Genomic DNA, 15324 nt, shown 5'->3' on the forward strand with positions numbered 1-15324 from the left:
GTATTATGTAGATGTTTTTAACATCCAAGGAGCTTTGAAAAACCCTGATTGTCCGGAAATGCGCGAATTCAGTACGTCTTGGGAATAACCACCCAGTGTCATTATATTCTGTGAGTGGAACCTTGAGAATGTGTGAATTGTGTTTGGCATGCGATCGACTCCTTTGATAACGCCTTTGACATCATGGGGATTTACGTATATGAATTGCCTTATGCTTTTAACGACTACCAGATAAAGTAGAAAGACTCGATGGAACAGAGAATTGAATACTGAACTGAATTGTGAATTGCAAACTGTAAACTGTTGAATGAACTGAGAATACGTGTATTCTATTAGAGGTCGATTGCCTCAGTGTTGTTGTATTTTACAATTGGTACTATGGGGATATACGGACTATATGCGTTGTATGGGTAATTGCCCCGATACTACCTTTGTTGGTTAGGGAATCAGTGTCTGGATCCACTCTGAATTTCTGAAGACTTTTGATTGACCTTGGATAACTGTGATGAGTCACTGGACTGAATACCGAATCGGATTGTGAATTGTGGAATTATTGAAGAATGAATTGAACTTTCGTAACACGGAATAGACCGAACTTCTGTGATAAAGTTAGCTGACATTGAAATAAATATGTTGGTGACCTACCTTGAAGAGGTCAGTTGGTGAATATGTCTAAATATTTTTTTTTTTTTTTTTTGGTGCCAACAGGTCGAAGTTGAATTTTAGATAGTGGCTGGACTACTTCAACCTCTCTCCATTTGGAATGGAAATGGGAATATGTGACTACGAATTTCGTTGTAGGGCTACCTTGAGCACCCAAGGTATAAGTCCCATTTGGGCTGTTGTAGGTAAAATTATTGAAGTGTCCATTTCTCCCTATAAAATTTTGTATGATGCTTGTAGACTAGCCACTGTTTACATCGACAAGATCGCTCATTTACATGGGGTCCCAGTATCTATTGTTTAGACAGGAATTCTAAAATGTGTTTGAATTCTGAAAAGCCTTCAAGAGGCAATGGGGGCTCAGCTTCTGCTCTGTTATGTTTCCCAGACCCGGAGGTTCCCTTATGGGGCTGGTTATTCGTAACCTCACGTGTATATGTTCTGTTCTGTTCCGTTCTGTTTTGTTCTGTTAATGCTAATGAATGTATCACGTAAACTTAATCATGACTTATGACTCCTGTATATGATCTGGACAAATTATGAATTTGATATGAAACTGAATTATGATTCGGCGCTGTTTCCAATCCGCAAATTGATGTATGATCAGAAAGAACTTGTTAGATTTCTGGGAGATATACTCCAAATTTATGCAGTAGATTTTTCAGGGAATTTGAAAGATCTATCCATTGTTGGCAGACTTTGCCTACAACTACAGCCTACGCTCTAGTTTGGTGTGACACCATACAAGTCTTGTATGGAGGAAAAGTTGAGTCTTTGACTGATTGAGAGCGGAGTGTTGCTCGATTTTGAGACTAAGCAGCTAACTACCAAAAGGGTTGGAACCATTGAACAAAAAGTGTTCCGAATTGTGCCTGACTAAAGGTGAATTAAGTTTGGAGGACCAAACTTCCTAAAGGGGGGAAGACTGTAATACCCCTGTCTCGTAATATGTTAATTGGTCCTTAATAAGATGTGATTATGTGTTTGTTATGGTTTTGTATGCCATTATGTGAAAATATGTGGTTTTGAATTTCTATCTGTTCACCGTAGGAATATCTGTTTGATTTTACCACTTCGGAAATTAAATTGGAGGCCTTATCGGCCGCAGAACCCGAAATTGATTACGCCATTGTGGTCGGCATAATTTTTAGAGCCTACGGTGAAATTTAATTAGAAATTGATTCGGGTCAGATTAAGTTGATTAAATTGATAATTTAGTGCCCAATTGTTTATTATTATTATTTTGGAATAGTGGGGTTTGATGCAAAAGGGCACTACACCCTCAATTCCTTCCCTTATGTGGCTTTGGCTGATTAAACTCTCTAGAGAGAGTGAGAGACCCGAAATTGAGAGAGAAAGGGGGAAATCATCTAAGTTTGCTCTTGAAGCTTTGGAGTCTTGAAGGCTAGCTCAAGAATTAACCATAGTTGTGAAGATTGAAGCTCCTAGGTGAGTGATCAACACCTAATTCATGAATTTGTGTATGTAATAATGTGAATTCGCAGAGGATATCTGATCAAGAACATGAATGGTGTTGAGTATGATGAAATTGAAGTTTATATGCACATGCATGCATAGAATTGCCATGAAAATGTATAATCTAGCATGTATTGAGTTAAACATGGAAATAAAGGTGTTAAATCTTACATACAAGCATGTTTTTGTTGAGCTCCATGAGAATGAGCACCATTTGCATTATTTGGAATGAAAATGAAGTCAAGATTAGCATGCATGTTGAATAATTAAAGATAGGAGCTTTGGAAGGCATGAATGTGTATGATAGAATTGAGCTTGAATTAAATTAAGCCATGCATGTATTTGATTTATGAAATTGGGCTCCATGAAGATGTATTTTGGTGTTTATACCATGTTAGTACAAGTATATGTGAAATTGGAGCCACCAAAAGCATGGAATGACGGTTTGAATGTTGAAGGGAGCTCAAGAACACAATCTGGAAAACCCAGAATTTTGATGTCCGCTCGAGCGGGGAACCTGACGCTCGAGCGGAGAAATCGAGCTCCCAGCACTTTCTGCAGACATGGTTCCCGCTCGAGCGGGGAAGTTGACGCTCGAGCGGGGAGCTATGTAGACAGGCAGTCCGCTCGAGCGGCCGAGTTCACGCTCGAGCTGGAATTGAAGGCAACCAGTACTTTTGCAGACCTAAGGGTCCGCTCGAGCGGGGGAAGTCCACGCTCGAGCGGGGACCCTATTTTCTGAAATCCTGTTTTTGCATTTTGTGTTCTGTTTTCCGTTCTCTTTCACTTGCAAGCATTCTTAGGCTTATGTTAAGCATTGTAAATGAGCTAATGAGATAAGAATAAAGCCTAAAAGAGGAATATGTGAATTAAGGAACGGATTGAATTGTTAATGACCCCTTTTGTGTTCATGGAATGTGTAGGGTCAAGCTCCAGGGCGAATCCACAAGCCAATCACTGTGAGTAATATCAATATTTGAATGCTTGCAAATGTCCAATTGTTTACTCCCTTTTAAGCTTTATGAATTGCTAATTGGGTTTGTGGACGTAAGTCTGATATGGATGAATGAATGGACCAAAGGTCATTTTGAAATGAATGATTGGACCAAAGGTCGTTTTGATGTGAATGAATGGACCAAAGGTCGTTTTGAAATGAATGATTGGACCAAAGGTCGTTTTGATGTGAATGAATGGACCAAAGGTCGTTTTGAAATGAATGAATGGACCAAAGGTCGTTTTGATGTGAATGAATGGACCAAAGGTCATTTTGATGTGAATGAATGGACCAAAGGTCGTCCTGATGTAAATGAATGGACCAAAGGTCGTTTTGACACATGTGAGTGGGCCAAAGGCCGTTTGACATGAATGAGTAGGCCGAAAGCCGTTTTGACATGAATGAATGGGCCGAAGGCCGTTTTGACATAAATGAATGGGCCGAAGGCCGTTTTGACAGAAATAAATGGGCCGAAGGCCGTTTTGACAGAAATGAATGGGCCGAAGGCCGTTTTGACATGAATGGAAATCTGAGTGGGCCAAAGGCCAGAATGGTTGGAACTACAGTCACTTGATTTGAATTTCGTATACTTATATATCTGTTAAGTAGAAATAGGAATTGGGCCTAAGGCCGTTTGGAACCTGTTGTTCTACATTGTTTACGTAATTTCTGTATTTGATATTATTCACTGGGCTATCGCTCACGCTCATTCATGTGTTTGTAGGTGAGCCCGGAGAAGTCCAAACCCAGCCCCAGTGAAGTCTGTGAGGAACAACAGAGGTTTTTGGAGAGTCAGCCCTTGCGTCTCACGCACGAGACCCGTCTTCGCCCTTCCGTTATGTATTTATATCTTGTCATGGTGGCGAAGTTTTTGATTATGTTTGTATATAGTTTCATGGGTTGACTTAGTTGGACGATCCTGTCTGTATAGAATTTTATGCTACTACATTTCTGACGTGAGTTATTAACATGAGTTGGTATGGAATGTTATGATGTGCATATAAGCACGGCTCTATGGACAAAGTTTTAAATTTTGCTTCCCTTTTGGCCCCTTTACTCTGATGTGTTAAGTCTGTTTTGGTCTGAGGCCGTAGGTAATCTTAGGATTACTGGCCGGTTACGTCCTTAACCCATGGGGGCGGGTTCGGGTCGTGACAATAGAGATGAAGATCGTCATCAGGTGCAAACTCCCAGTTGCCCGAGATGATGAAATAATCATCTCCAGCACCCTTGTTGAAGTTTGGGAGGTCGATTATTAGTCTAAAAGCAATGGATCTGGGCATAAGGTAGTATATATAGCCTTTTTCATACTTAAGGTCGCACATGATATAACAGAATTAGATGTCGGGTAATGTGATTCTAGTCTTTTCCCTGTGTGCTAGTTTGATTATGCCGTTAATAACCCTATATAAGTCTATGGCAAGTTGCATGGGGTTGAGTTTGTAATAGTAGAGGATTTCTCAAAAAAGAATGTTTAGGGGAAATCGAAGTCCGCACTCAATAAATGCAACAATAGGGAAGGGCATGAAGTCTCCGTCGGGCATGATAGAGCCCTCCTCCATAGCCAACCTCAAATAGACGTCGACTGGAATAGAGAACTCTCGCCTAAAGTGCTCTAGTTTTTCTTGGGTGCCTACCCTTCACCTAAACATCCCCATGATGTCGGTTTAGTAAGATTGGTGAAAAGTTCAAAAAAGAATGGTTGGTATGGGTCTAAAGACCTTGACTAAACCCTAAGGGGAGTTCGTTTCGATTTTCATGAAGACAAAAGCAAAGTACAACTATAAAAATGAATTCAATGGCAATAGATATAATATTAGTATATATTCAGAATAGTGGAGGACTGAACTAGAAGAGAGTGAAACTAAGAGCTTACCAAATGGGGCTGAGAACATGGACGTTGGAACAAGGCTCGCCGGAGTTGGACAATGATAACGGCTGTGACTAGATAGTAAAAAGCTCGCCGGAAGTGGTGAACAGAATGAGTGCAGAGAACTTGTGAACGCAACAATGGAAGATTTGGAAATGTTAGAGAGAGGGAGAGAGAGTCTGAGAGACAAGGGAAAATTGTGAATTGCAAAAGTGAAAAGACAGAAAGAGAAGGAAGAGTTTTGTTAAATATACGAAAAGGTGGAAAAACATAATGGTATGCCTTGGACGACGTGCTTATCAGGTGGCGTGTGTAGAAACGACGCAACCTGATAGCGCGTGTCAGGTACGAACCAATGAGAAAGGGACGCGTAGAGGAAACGGTTAAGGAACCCGTGCGTGACAGCTCATGTGCAGTCAAAACTCTTGGAGTTCTTGATTAATGAAGCAAAAACCTTGGCTAGGGGAGCGATTTCGGTTAAGATATAAAAAGAACTTGACTCTTGGTTCTTGACCATTGGAAAAGATGAACAGTCGAGTCCTGGGTACTTGAAGCCGACGAGAAATGATCTCGGTCGTGAAGAAGGAATGAATTTTGGCCGACATATTATATGAATAAGAGATGTAGGTTCCATTACCTCAGGTTGTCGAGGTAATAGAACCTAGGGGGCAGTTGTAGGGACATATTTTGTGAGTGACAGCACGTGGCCAAGGTAACGCCGGAGTATCAACCGAGGTGCCACGTGGCCTGGTCCTGGTGCCGTGGTGATCTCGACTAGACCGAGGTTATCTGCGGAGATATTGGAATTCGAGATGAGCAGATAAGGGACAAGAGTCCTGGAACAGGGGAGGGTCTCAGTCTGAATAAAAATAAAGCTCTTAGGAAGTTTATCCCTATCTAGCTGAGAGTCCAAGACGAGCATTGAGCCTGAGTCTATTGAAGTTAGGCCTCTACAGGGATTAGGTCAGTGCTGGTTATAAAAGCAGGCACCCTCGTGGGTCTGAGGTAAGTTCTTTCTAGTGAGTTTAAGCACAATTTACTATCCCTGAGAGATATTTGATTACTGACTTGAGCGTTAGAGTGCCCCCAGGTGAATGAACCATCGCCGAATTCTTATCTTTTTGTGATAGGTTGTTCAGGCTTAATCTATTCTGCCGATGCTTTCCAGTTGAGTTCCCCGTTTGGTTGTGTGGTCAAAAATCAACACACACACATCTCTTTTAATAATTATCCAAATATTTCACAACAAATCATGTATAAATTAGGCCTCATTACACTTTTGTTATGTATATAGGTCCTCCCGATTTTTAAACTAATTTGCTCCTATTTTAAACGGTGAGCCTATTATGCCATTGTCATATTATTTTTATGATTTCAAACTTTTAAATATTAAAATTTTTATTTTACATATAACATCATTTATAAAATTTATATTTTAAAAATCTACTCAAAAAACATATATATCAAATAAAAATCATATTGGAACTAAATTTTCTTTCTAAGAAAAAATATTAGAATATGACTAAAAGAATTAAAAGTGACTTGTAATTTAAAATTATTTGAATTGTTCATCTTATAGTACTTATCGAGTAGACCTTTTTATGAGAAAAAATTATATTAATAATTATATGATTGGATTAAATTTTTAAAAATTAGACAACAAGATGATTTCAACAATAGACCATCCATCTTTCTTTAAAACAATAGACCATCCATCTTTCTTTAAAACAAATGTGACCCAATAATGTGATTACTAATTTTCAATCAACTTGATTTCTTACATGAGTTGGGAAATAATTTGACTTGAAATGATTAAGAGAAAGTGAGCAGCCGCCACTAATTCAACCATATTTATTTGTATATTGGGAATTTGGATGTAAGACTACCACTATTAGAAACTAGACTTTCAAGTTTTGAATTTAGACTCAACAATTACCCAAAACCAAGTCCGAATGAAAAAGATATGATAATTTGAAGTTAGACTATGAAATTTGTTGTGTTAGCGACTACACATGCGGCCAACACCTCCGCACGTGCGGCCAACAAAACATTTCGACTGTTTTGCTTCCTCTCAATAGATTTTACAACATAAACTATACAGATCGTTGAGGTGGGCTTAGAATAAGGCCACAATCTATTCCGCTGGATTCTTGAATCCAATAAATAGACTAGAGAAAAACCTTTTCCTTTTTAATATATCTCTACAATAATAATGTATACCGGAGAAAATTCCTAAAATTATTACGACCAACTAATCAAGAAAGATTAATTTAACGTAAAACAAACTAAATGATAAGAGATTCTAGTTATAATTTTTATTTTAGATGGAAAAACATGAAATTTAATACTTTGCACATCTAATAATAAGTCATCAAATAAAGTACATCAAAGTACAAAATAGATCCCAAAATAGATAAAGATAATCTCCACATAGGGAAAATACCAGTCTCCACATAGGAAAAAAACAAATCTCCACACAAAACCTCCAAGAAAAAGGAAACATATATACAGAGAGACATTATTGCAATAAAGAAAAAAAAAATCAATATCAAAACAGTTATCACCAAACAAATGTTATTAATTACTTTCACGATCCATTTTCATTATCATTACCGGTAGTTGTGATATTTTAATCCATGCCTCTATATTACAAAAAAAAGCATTATAAATCTAAGATGGTTGCTTAACGTATAAAAATGTGTTTAATAGTGTCAGATCTTGGTCAAGAATTAGATCTAAAAGCTTTTTTGGTGACAAATTGATGATAGATACAAGTTGTAGTAATTAACATGGTGATGAATAAAAAAGAAAAAAGAACACGCAAGAGAATAAATGGAAAGAGAGAGGGCAGCTAGAAACACTACTTTCTCTCTTCTAAAAAGTAGAGAGAGAAGAGAAGCTAGAGTTTCTTAGAGAGACAGAGAGAAGGCAGCTAGAAACACCACTTTCTCTCTTCTAAAAAGTAGAGAGAGAAGAGAAGCTAGTGTTTCTTAGAGAGACAGAGAGAACGGCTATGGTTTTTTGAAGGCTTAAGTTTTTTTCTGTATTTGGTGCAAGTTTTTTTTGTGTGTAAGACTTACTATAAAAAAAAAGAAAAAAGATCTTAGTTATAATTTTTTTGTTGTTTGAAAAGATGAATAAATTTAAAATTCAAATTATAATTTTTAAATCAATATAATAATTTGGAGTGAGTAACCAAACAACATTTTGAATAGTGGCTCTACCCCGCTTTCAAATCATAACTAACATTACTTTATTTTTATTTTTATTTTTATTTTCCCACTGATCAAAACTAGGCTAGGCTATAAGTGGTAAATAGTACACACATTTTAAAAAATATATATTATAAAATTTGTCTAACTTTTCAAATTTAGATTGGCCAACAATTCTCTAACCCCATTTATTTATTTATTTTGTTATTTTGGACAGTTTCACTTCAAAAATCACGCCCCATTAACTTCCCCAAATGGCAACCTATTTTAAAAAACTTCTACAATAGCTCTTCAAATATGGAATGACTCATCTCTATACTATTATTCTTTGTATTTTTTCATATTTTATTTTGTATGCCTCACTTTAGACCGATAATGATAATCTAAACTGTTCATTTTGTAAATCTCACAATGCAAATGATCTGTGAAGAAAATCAATTCATAAAATACCGATGAATAGATGAACAAATCACATTTTACTTTATACAATGGACAATTTAAATTTAAAATCATAGTTGCAGTCTATTTTAAAAAATAAAATATAATTTATTCACGTGTCTAGTGATATTTAATGAAACTATTCTTTTTTACAACTCATCTTTACTGCTAAGCCTACGATATGAATAGTTAGAATTATTATTAACAGCCACATCTCACAAAATGAAATATGAAGGGATAAGAATGAGAGTAGTATGGAAGGAAGTCATTTCCCTTTTGATATGGCTAGCTACTTAAGACACCAACAAGTGTATAAAAATGCCTTTAATTGCCATTTCTTACCAAATAATAAGATCATCAAGTTTTAAATAAATAAAAATTAAAAATAATTGAAAAATAGTAGAAATAGAGAGTATTGTTAAAGAATTAGTTCCAAAGTAGAGAACTCAATTTTTACATAAAATCTATAGTAAAAATAAAAAATATTGTTAAAGTTGCTTAGTAGAAGGCACATAAATAGATTAAAGTTTTTAATTTTAAACCAACATGAAATTATTTTTATATATGATGAGAATAAAGACAATTCAAAGTGAGAGAAAATAAATTTAATATAACAAAATCTTCATAACAGGATATAAATAATTTAATTTGTTTGATTTTAAGTTTTCAAATACAGGCTTTTAGATTTTGAATTTTTTTTTCTGTATTTTGTGTCTTTAGTAAACTTTTTTTTAATAATTTAAACAAATTTTTTTTTTTTACTTTTTAAATGCACATAACTTAAAAAAGTAAAACATTTGTAATTTTTTTTAAATTCATTAAATTCAAAAAGATAAAAAAAAAAGTACCTTTTTTAATATCTTTTTGTATTTATTATTTTTTTTTATAAAATTTCTTCACAAATATTTTACATCTACTTTTTAAATGTATCTAAATTGAATATATCTAAAAATTAACTAAAATTAAAAAAAAAAAAAACTTAGAGAGTGTTTGGAATAATCTAAATAAGTATATTTTTTTAACTTTTTATAATAAAAAAATGTATAAAAAAAATAGAGAAATAATATAATTAAAAAAATGTATTAAAATAGGAGATGTCAAATAATACCTTACTAAACATTCAAAACTGTATAGTATTAAATTTTGAATTCGACAATGATTGATTCTCCAAAACTCACAGTTCAAATTATATATTAAAAAAATAATCAATTAAATTACCACAATTGGTTAGGTTAAAACGGTTCTGAGGTTTTCATCTATCTCATGAAGAAGAATAAAAAGAGAGTGAGGGGTACATCATCACATGGTAGGACTATATGTAGTACGTCTAATTGCATGATAGACGGCATTGATTAATGGGGTTGCTTGTTGGATGGACTCCACTTTTCCTTACAATTGATTTAAAACTTCTTGAAATGGCTTGGGGTGGTGTTTGGCATAATTTTTTTTTTTTAGCAATTGTGTATTAAAATTATGTCCAAATTTTTAAAAAAGTAAAATATTCAAAAAATTACCAATTTGTGAACGACACCTATTTATTCACTTACCACTTATTTGTCTACATTACTTATCAATTCAAGTGTCATTTATCTGTCTTTCTAATCTATCCATGTGTCATCTATTTATTTACTCATATATTACGTATCTATTTACCTAAACTAATTATCTATGTCCAATATTACCATCACCACTGTTGTAGTCAACCACCCCTTATCGCGGCCAACCATTTTTGACAACTTTTTCCAACAATGATTAAATTTTAGATGACTGACCAACGACAGTCTAGCAGTAGTATATCAACAGTGGGGTAACATTGAAAAATAACTTTTTTAAATAATAATTTGTCAATTTACCAAATAATTTCATTAAATATTTTTTTATCATAGAAAAAGATTAAGCCTTGTTTGGTTTATTTTTTAGAAGAAAAAAAACAGAATTTAAAAAAAAATGAAAACTAGTTTGATAAAAATCATATTAAAAAATATCTTTAAATTTTTAAAAATTATTTCTGACCTCTGAAAAATAAAATTATATAAAAATGATAGTATTTTTTTTATTTTATTTATTTTTTTCACCAAATTGATTTTTAGAGTTTTAGGGGGGGGAAATTGAAACAAATTTCTGAAAATTAAACTAAACATGGTCTAAATTTTGGATCAAATAACATATGGCACCGTAGGTATAGACTTTTTACTAATTAAAAAAAATTGACTTTTTTTTTTTGGCATTTTGAACTTCTTTTCTATTTTTATATGTTTTCAATTTTAATAATTAAGTAGAACTTAAAAGTACAATTTTTTTTTTTAAATTGAAAAAAAGAATCTAAAAAAAAAAGGGAGAAGGGAAAAGTCAACCCAAACCCCTCCGTGCCCAACCCCACAAATTCTCCACCACAAGTTTTTTGTACTGCCTGGTTAATAATTTAATACTCATTTTACTATAGATTGGAACACGTTTGTCTAAAATTTGACCTACTAAAGTTTTGGGCCATGTGAAAATTGTACAAACGTTTTTACCACCTCGTTACTGAAGTGGTTGATCAGTCACTTAATAATAGACTCTTTTTTCTCCGAGGCTAGTGAGTTTGGAGACAACTAATAGCATCTTGAACGGATCAGCCTCCTCTCCTCTCCTGTCCTGCACTCTTGCCTCCGGCCCTGTTTTTTGCACTTTTCATAAGATTGAGACACGTGACATTTAATAAATCCAATCATTCCAAACTAAAACACGTAGTGCACAACTCATTTGACAGAAAAAAAAAAAAAAAAATGTTGTTTGGGAGAGACACTTAATAAATATATATTAGTATTTTTTATAATAAAATAATAAATAAGTACATATTTATGCATAATTATTAAAAAATTAAAATTCGATAAAATTTTACATTTATATTTAAAATTATTGAGGATTTTTATTTGTGCTAGATATTAAAAATGACAAAATTTAATTGATTCAACATTTATTTGAGCTTGGTCATGACCAAATTATTAGAGAATTGTCTTAGTCTATGCCTAAGTATGAACCACTTAATTTATTTATTAAATTAGTGAATAAATATACGTTCGTATTTTTTGTAATAAAATATATAAGAGTTGGGTTAAGCATTTATAGTTGTAGTAGACACTTAAAGTGACCTAATCTAATTGACTCAACATTTATCTCAATTTGGTCATGACCTAATCATTAGAGAATTGTCTTAGTCTATGCCTAAACATAAGCAACTTAACTCATTTATTTATTAAATTGATAAATAAATATATGTTAGTATTTTTTATAATAAAATAGAGGAATTATAGTTGTGTTAGACACTAAAAGCTACATAATCTAATTGACTAAATATTTATCTCAACTTGACCATGACCCAATCATTAGAGAATTGTCTTAGTTTATGCCTAAACATAAACCACTTAACTCATTTATTTATTAAATTAGTGAATAAATATATTTTAGTATTTTTATAATAAAATAAAAAATATGAACATGTTTATGCATAGTTATTAAAAAAATTAAAATTTGGATAAAATTTTATATTTATATTTAAAATTATTGAGAATTTATAGTTATGTTAGACACTAAAAGTGACATAATCTAATTAAATCAACATTTATGTCAATTTGGCCATAACCTAATAATTAGAGAATTGTCTTAATCTATGCCTAAGCATGAACCACTTAACTCGTTTATTTATTAAATTGATAATTAAATATATGTTAGTATTTTTTATAATAAAATATATAATAGTCAGCTTGAGGAATTATAGTTGTGTTAGACACTAAAAGTTACATAATCTAATTGACTCAACATTTATCTCAACTTGACCATGACCTAATCATTAGAGAATTGTTTTAGTCTATGCCTAAACACAAACCACTTAACTCATTTATTTATTAAATTGGTGAATAAATATATTTTAGTATTTTTATAATAAAATAATAAATATGAACATGTTTATGCATAGTTATTAAAAAAATTAAAATTTGGATACAATTTTATATTTATATTTAAAATTATTGAGAATTTATAGCTATGTTAGACACTAAAAATGATATAATCTAATTAAATCAACGTTTATGTCAATTTGTCCATGACCTAATAATTAGATAATTGTCTTAGTCTATGCCTAAGTATGAACCACTTAACTCATTTATTTATTAAATTGATAATTAAATATATGTTAGTATTTTTTATAATAAAATATATAAGAGTCAGCTTGAGGAATTATAGTTGTATTAGACACTAAAAGTTACATAATCTAATTGACTCAACACTTATCTCAACTTGACCATGACCTAATCATTATAGTATTGTCTTAGTTTATGCCTAAACATAAACCACTTAATTCATTTATTTATTAAATTGGTGAATAAATATATTTTAATATTTTTATAATAAAATAATAAATATGAACATGTTTATGCATAGTAATTAAAAAAATTAAAATTTGGATACAATTTTATATTTATATTTAAAATTATTGAGAATTTATAGTTATGTTAGACACTAAAAATGACATAATCTAATTAAATCAACGTTTATGTCAATTTGTCCATGACCTAATAATTAGATAATTGTTTTAGTCTATGCCTAAGTATGAACCACTTAACTCATTTATTTATTAAATTGATAATTAAATATATGTTAGTATTTTTTATAATAAAATATATAAGAGTCAGCTTGAGGAATTATAGTTGTGTTAGACACTAAAAGTTACATAATCTAATTGACTCAACATTTATCCCAACTTGACCAATTGGGATTATATTAATGCTTTTTCTCAAGCATTCTATTATATGAATCCCCACGGAATCATTCTTGGTTTATCCGTGTTCTTCCCGAACTTTTACAAAACGATCTCCCAAATTGGTTTCTCGTTTGGTGGGATAAATTTGGTATTCAGATTGATGCCTTTCCTAATGATGTACGTGCTGCATTCAAAGAATGGCAGGTTGCATACAGTCACCTTCCAGGATACAAGGACATCTCTATGTCCAAATCTACAGTTCATTTTGTTATCCGTTTTGGGATCCCTTGGATATGGAAATGGGATTTCCAATGTGACTTCCAGAATAAAATTCCTCGTTTAAAAAGAGTATTTTTCTATAAATGGTGGAATAAGATGGATGACCCTAAACCTCATCAGGATTTACTCTAGAAGATTAAAGGTCATACACAGGCCTGTTGGGATGCTATTCCTAAGGCTATCCCAGCTGCACCTCCAGTTCAAAATCCTTTTGTCCAAATTCAGAATGAATTAAGGCAAAAATATCCATCACTTTCAGAATCTGAATTAATTATTAAAAGTATGGATTTTATGAAAGAACAATTTATTCAATCTTTTTCCCGAGATGATACCAGTATGAAATCTGGTAACAGTCATGGCGATCCAAAAGAAGAAGGTCATGCTGGCCCATATGATGACAACAATACATTTAATGTATTGGCAGGAGAATCACAGGATCCAGACGAAGAAGCTACAGAACCCAATCTTGGTGATTTTTGGGATTCACTCACGGGCATTATTGCAGAAAAGATGGCCCGAGAAAAAGACAGAAAAGGAAAAGGAAAAGAGGAATAATACACCTCTTTGTCCCCCACTCCTCCAGCATTACTTTCCAGCTCCACAAAACGCCAAGAATGCTTTCGGCCAAAAGCAGATTCCTTATCTGCCTACCTTCCAGCTGTCCATCCACCGACACTATTCCAGATAAGGGAATCCAAGGAGATAAGATGCTCGACTCCACCACCATTCAGGACACGCCACTTGTCTCACTTAATCTTATCCCTTTATTTTTATTTTCTATTTAAGGGATGCCTCACCCTTGTTGAAGGCACGCTTTTCTTTCTTTGTTTTTCAGTTTTATAAGTGTGTACTCTCTCTCTCTCTTTCTCTCTCTTCAGGTTGTAATATAAAAGTGTGAAGTATAATAATATTGCAGCATTGATTGTAAATATCTCTTTCTGTATTTTCCTTCCTTCTAATGTAATGTATGTCTGTATATACTCTTGCTATTTTAAATGATATATTAGCTTTTCATATTGAAAGAAAAAATAATTTTCTAAACAATTATTTATCGATCTAGCCGAATGACCCTTGGGGTCTCCAGCAATTAGAAATCTGTAATCAACAAATTAATCAGACCAAGTTGCAAATCTAGGAACAAATTTGTCTCTTGGCTACGGTCGTAAGGCCTCCCCCTCCAGCACAGTAAATCATGAGACCATAGATGTTATAATTAGGACAAAATAAAATAAAATTATGATTAATGATATTCCTGGTTAAGTGCTTAGTAATGGGTAGAACAGTGTTAGGGTTAGTAGGACGTCACCCAAGTCGCATAGAGGATAGACCATTAGCAGTGATTGCGGTTAGTTCAGTCTCATAAGTCGTTGACAGACGTGCTAGCTTTACCTTGTGTCAAGCACCATTATTTTGGTATCAGAGCCATGTTTACTATTGATTATAATTAGTCTTATTTTATTTTAATTATACATTTATGGTCATCATACATCTCAATGAATACTGAATCTACAGAAGATAGCAATACAGTAGCCAACACAGTGGCCAATACAGTAGCTTCTACATCAGAAGCCAGAGAATTAGTCGCTTATCAAGATGTCAAGGAGGCACTTGATAAATGGACAATCCTGAAGGTCAAACCAAATACCATCTA

Source organism: Camellia sinensis, chromosome 1 (assembly GCF_055761805.1).
Source record: "Camellia sinensis isolate YWXY chromosome 1, ASM5576180v1, whole genome shotgun sequence".
Taxonomy (NCBI): domain Eukaryota; kingdom Viridiplantae; phylum Streptophyta; class Magnoliopsida; order Ericales; family Theaceae; genus Camellia; species Camellia sinensis.